Source organism: Sesamum indicum, linkage group LG11, assembly GCF_000512975.1.
Source record: "Sesamum indicum cultivar Zhongzhi No. 13 linkage group LG11, S_indicum_v1.0, whole genome shotgun sequence".
NCBI classification, from domain to species: Eukaryota; Viridiplantae; Streptophyta; class Magnoliopsida; order Lamiales; family Pedaliaceae; genus Sesamum; species Sesamum indicum.
The window spans coordinates 2,157,861-2,164,337 of record NC_026155.1 but is presented as its reverse complement, the minus strand read 5'-3'; the positions used below and the strand labels follow the sequence as shown (position 1 = coordinate 2,164,337).

The window sequence follows — 6,477 nt, the reverse complement described above, 5'->3', positions numbered from 1 at the left end:
AAAAAGAGGGTCCCCCTAAATTTTTGAAAAAATTTTGGGGGGGGGGGGGGGGGGGGGGGGGGGGGGGGGGGGGGGGAGGCAACAGGGACAAGGGGGTGGGTGGGGTAGTTAGTATTTTTTTTAATATATAATTATAATATATTTTCAAATTAAATTATTTATATATAATATAAGTTAGTTTATTGAATCTAAACCTTTTATTTTTTTTAAATCTAACAGTTGAGATTAATTGATTAGATCTATTGATTAATGTTTGACAAAACAAAATCCAACGGTCATTAAAAATAAGAAATAATACAAGTAAGGGTATAACGATTATTTTTTAAAAAATTAACACCATTAGTTGGATTTAACGAAGAAGGGGCGATTGAGCTGAGTTTTACAAAACACATGGGAGCTTTTAGCCTAGTCTGAAAATAGTGGAATCTTTTGCAAATTTTTTAAAACACAAGGGAGTTTTATGCATTTTATCCTGTAATTATATAATCATCGGATAGAGGATTGAAATTGTCAACTTCGCCCTTGTTATATTATACATAAAAATGTTAAAAAATCGAACCACGTGAATGCAAAATTTCTAAAAGTTATAATAAAAATCATGCACTTAATCTATTAAAAACTTTCTAAAAAATAAATAAAATTATAATTTATAATCTACCAGGACATTTTAGTTAATTCATTATAGAAAAATGAATAAAAATCTAACGAATACTAATGAATTGTGAAACGATTGCTAAAATCAAAAGTTATTTTATAATCTTTATATTTATTATTACACAAAATCATAACAGAACTCTTTGTAATATCTACTAAAATAAAAGGACATACCAAGAATCAAGGCCATGCAGATGTAGACGGAATCAGGAAATCGAGGGCAGATGAAGGGCCCATGAATCCAGGAAGGAGCCACAACCACAAGATCCAGTCCATGTTTCTCTGCAAACTCCATTGCTATTCTCTCCGTCAACGTTTTCGTCACCACATAAGGTCCGCTGAACGATTCCAAACGTCGAATGAAGTCGAGGTCAGTCCAGGAATCTTCGTCTGCGGGACTGTCTGAACCGACGACGCGCCTCTGACGAATCCAGACATGCCTGTAATATGCCTAGTGTTCCGCTGGTAGTTCTTTTCACCTTCACTTCCTCCGCTTCTTTTTCGTCAAAATCGAGTGGGTGGGCGACGTGAAAGACTCCGACGCATCCGCCGATGGCCGGTGCGAAGCTGTCGGGCCGGTCCAGATCCGCGTCGAAGATCTGTAACCTTTCTGATGCGCCTGGTAGACTCGTGAGGTAACTAATGTCCCTTTTGCCCTCTGTTAATCAATTAATCTCTCTTACAATTTGCAAAGATAAAATTATATTTTTAATCACATAAAATACGGGTTTTTGAATACTTTTACTCTTTTATTTAAAATGATTCTAAAATTAAAAAAAAAATACAATTTAACCTTTTAATTTATAAAATTTTCAAAATAATCTCGAAATTGAGAAAACCTCTGCATTACAAGATTTATGGGACCTTTCTTTTAATTTTGGACTATTTTAAAAATTTTATAAAGTAAATGACTAAAAGTTTAATTTGAACCTTCAATCTTGTGGGACTAAAATTTTGTCCATTTGTAAAATCATAAAGGGATAATTATATTGTCATCCCCTGAACTTTGGTGTAATTACATGTATATCTCCTGTGGTTGAAAAGTTATATCTGATTACTCTGACATTTGCGTCTGTCTAACAAATAGATTACTCCTCAATCTGTTAAAATTCACCGAATTTGTTAATTAATAGTAAAAAAGATAAATAAGAACTCATATTTACCCCAATTTACTTATTACTCACCTGCTGCAAGTCAAATACATCTTTTCTAACAAAAAATGGTAAAGATTTATATTTTACATATATTATTGTGTGAAGAAGTATAAGAATACTTTAGTTATAAACGATTTGTTTAATCTACAATAGGCCAATAAATATAGATTACTTTTGCTAATATTAACAAATTTGGTGAATTTTTACTAATTAAAGCATATATATATATATATATGTTATTGTAAGGCTACTAGATGTAATTTTTTAAATTACAGGGATCTATGTAAATTAGATCAAAGCTCAAAGGAGGATACTGTAATTATCCTAATTGTAAATACGTCCCTTAAAATTGTAATTGTAATTACAAGTACGTCACATATTCAACGATAACTTTTTCTATAAGTACAACCCTGCGGCTAAAACAAGTAATCACATCAAATTCCTTCAAGCTTCACAAAAAATGTACATACAATTTTACGAATGATGAAAATATTTATATAATTAGATCTAACGTTAAAGATAATCAATATAATTTATCCTATAAAATGTGTCCACATGAATAAAAGTGATATATCTCATCTCATGTAGGAAAAAAATAAAATAAAATTGAAGAACCAGTGAAAAAAGAAAAAAGTTATGAAAAACATATTTTATATTAACTTAGGATAAAAAAATTTAATAATTTGAAGTTGTGTTCAGCTTTTATTTGATGATTTTCTTATTCTCTAAATTCAAATAAATATGCATTTGAGAATTAAATTTTTTTGTTTCCGATATTCATATCTATGGGTCTTTTAGGGTGAAAATTCCATATGCAAAATACTTAATTCAATGGGAGGGTGAAATTACAGTTTTAGTCCCTATTGATTAAGGGATTCAACACTTTTAATCTTTTGATTTACCCAATTTTTTTTAAAAAAAAAATTCGATAGATTTAGTCCCATAAATCCCGTAAAATAAAGGACGAAATGTGTCGAGTTATTTTAATTTTGAGATCATTTTGATGGTCTCGTAAAGTAGAGGACTAAATGTGTCGAATTTTTTCATTTTTGGGCATTTTGAAAATTCCATAAAGTAGAAGACTAAAAGTATTGGACTCTCTATTCTACGGACTAAAAGTATAATTTTTCCCAATAGGTGAGTCTAATGTGAAAATATAGAATTAGAGTTTGGGTATTAGCTGTTACAATGAGTTCGAGGTTGAGTATTGCTTTCCCATTGACAGGTCTAAATTAATAACATCACTCGGTAATCAATAATTCATGAAGAATTAATAAATAATAAGAATAATTAAACTCCCATCCAAAATTTGGTGTAACTACAAGTAAACCCCTATTCCTTTGAAAAATTATATTTAGCACCCTTGAGATTTGCTTTCATATAACAAATAAGTCCCTTCGTTAGTCAAAATTCACTGAGTTAAACAATATTAACAGAAAGAACTGAATGAAAATTGATATTTACCCTCGATTGACTTATTACTGATTTATTGTAGGTCAAATAATTTTTTTTTCAACTAAACTATTTTTATGACAGTGAAAATATACTTCTTCACATACTGTAACGTCTGCAAACGTACACATGTAATTTGCTCATAAAAAGATCTATTTAACCCGTAATAAATTAATAATAAATCAATCAAAGGTAAAATATAAATTTTTATCCCATTCTCTTTTTTTTTTAAATATCAATAAATTTGATAAATTTTAATTAAAAAATAAATTTATTTATTAGACGAAAGTAAATATAAAGAGAGGTGAAAGAGACATGAAGAAACCTGGATCCATCCTGACGGTGGCGTTGACAGAGTAGCCATCCTGAAGCAGCCTCTTCACCGTCCAAGATCCGAGATAGCCTGTCCCTCCGGTCACACATATTCTTCCCTTCTTCTCTCTCTCCTCTTCCATCTCTCACTCTCTCTCCTAATCACAAGAGCCACTCCATTTGCTTAAACAAATAAATATACAAAGCAGCAGCTAGCTATCTACCTAGCCGGCATGTTGTCCTCTTTTGAGAAAAGCTCCTCGGAAATTCAGCCCCATTAATTTTAGTCATATTACGGCAATCACACGATAAATGTAAGATATTTTAGAACTCATCATAGTGTTTGGTTTCATTTTTTACCCATATTGAAGATGGGCCAAAGCATGGATAATATTTATCTTGATTTGTTTTGGAAGTTTTGGTGGTGTTTTGAGATATTTTGAAACAGTGCCTCATTTATTTTTTATCAAAATAATTCTACACTAATTATAGGCCTTACAACTAAAAGAATTATATACATACTCATATATATATATAAATATATATAAAAGAGACATGATTTGACAATGAACAATAATTTTTGCCTCCCACTAAACTATATCAAACATACCATACTTTTCTTAACGGTTATATGTTAATGGATTTTAATTAAAATGGTTGAAATATTTCATTCATTTGCTTAGTCCCACTATCTGATGATATCCATGTTAAGTATTAATATTGAATTTGTCTTGGCTCCACTATGCATTGGTATTTCTTGAATTTATGTAGGTAAATTACAATCACCTCATCTGAGATTCGATATAATTACAAATATATTTTTATTGTTTGAAAAATTATCAATACTCTTTTGATTTTAACGGTCGTCTAACAATTAGCCCAATCCGTTAGTTTCTATTAGGTTTTTTTATTTCTTTTGGTGAATTGACGAAAATGCCTTTGTGAACTAAGAACTATAATTTATTTATTTTTTGAAATTTTTTAATTTATTTTTATGGATTAAGTGGATAATTTTCTTTTTATAATTTTTCAATTTTTTTCATTAGTGTTCTTTTTTCTAAGCTCAATTCTTGATTAATTGGTTAATTGTAAATTATCAGGGGAAAGTTATTAAATATTTTATGGGACGCAAAATTTTATTGGCAATTAGACATTGACATATGCAGTAAATTTTGCCTTCAATATTAAATTTTTTATAAAACAAAATATTAATTGATTAGATAAAATCATATTGTCATGTACTAAATTGAAGTTTTTAAGGTAATTTAAAAAATATCCATGATTTGGTAATTCCAAATCACAATCTTCCCAATTAAGGAAATAATTAATGCCAAACAAATTATGAAGGACTAATCAAATCGCACCACTTCATCACACTATAAAAAAAGGCGGAATTTAGAGTGGGTTTAGGAATATATATTTTTTTTATTTTTGTCTTTAGAACGATTTCTAGAACACATAGCTTATTTCGAGTGAATTTTGAAACGGTTTGAAATTCGTCCTTAAAAACCGTTACAAACATTTAGAACGGTTGAGGCAAAATCGTTCCTACTTGGGACGAAAATTGTGACACTCTATAAAAATCGTTCCTAATATTGTATTTGGAATTTTTTTTTATTTTTTGAATTGGAATGGTTTTGGTGGAATTTTCAATAGTTACATTATTTTTGTTGGAAAAGTTTTGGAACGGTCTTTATAATACTCGTGTCTGAATTTTGGAAATATTTTTATTTATATTGATGATAAATTTAGAAACAGTTTTTGGAATTGTATCCTGCAATGGATTTAGGAACGGTAAGTTAATTAGGAAGACATATATAGAACTATTTTAGTAATGGTATTAGGAATGATCTTTCTTAGTTTGGGACACGTATGTGAAACGGAAATGGCAATGGTATTAGGAATGCTCAGTCACTATTTAGGAACACTTGTTTGAAATGGTTGTAGCAATGGTATTTGGAACGGTCGGTGCAGTTTAAGAACACATGTTTAAAATTATTTTAGTAACGATATTTGGAACGGTCATTTATTTAAATTTGTCATATTTTGTTTACCATTATTAAAATCGTTCCTAATTTTTTAATTTTTTAATTTATTTATAATTTTATTTATATTTTATAAATTTGAATAAATAAATAATTTTATATATTTTAATAAATTTTCATATATAATTAAATTAATTTAATAAATTTTTAATTAATTATATTTATGGATTTAGTTAATTGAATAAATATTAAATAATGGAATGTAATAAATATTATGAAACATAAATAATTAAAAAATATTATATTAATATAAAAAGTTATCTAATTACAAAAATTAAAAAAAAATTAAACATAATCTAACCCCTCCTCGTTAGCGACATCCATATCGTCCTGATTTGAGGTTGGAGGTCTGTCGGAGGCTGTACTGCGGTCGAGGAGGAGGCGCGCATCTCCCATCATGGCCATCATCGTCTCGAGGATACCGATTCGGTCCTCCATGGCCGAGTTTGGTGGTGTCTGTGCGAAGGTCCGGTTGGAGACGTGGGCCATGATGGACCTAGGCCATAAGCTAAGGCTAACGATCCTCCAGTAGCTTGTGGAACGTCTCCTACAAAATAAATAAAATTATTAGTACTTTTAATCAAGAATTAAATTTTTTAAAAAAATAATATTAATAGTCTAGCTACTTATCACCACCTCCGCTACTCTCGACCCGCTCCAGCTGCCGTCCTCTTTTTTCTTGTAGCACCTCTCAAATAATTCCATCTGCTTGGGCGCCCGACCGAATTCTGCCTTCTATAGAAGAAAAAAAACAGTTAGCATCTTATTTATACAATAATGATAGAGCTTATAAAATAATGTTATTTACTTACCAACTTCCTCTTGTCCATGCGAACAAAGGAAGACCCCCCCCCCCCCAA

The 6,477-nt window shown here is 30.0% G+C and overlaps 1 pseudogene; it reads right to left on the bottom strand.

The window, feature by feature from the left end:
- The window catches only part of LOC105173235, a 6,594-nt pseudogene extending 2,832 nt beyond the window's left edge, over window positions 1-3,762 (bottom strand).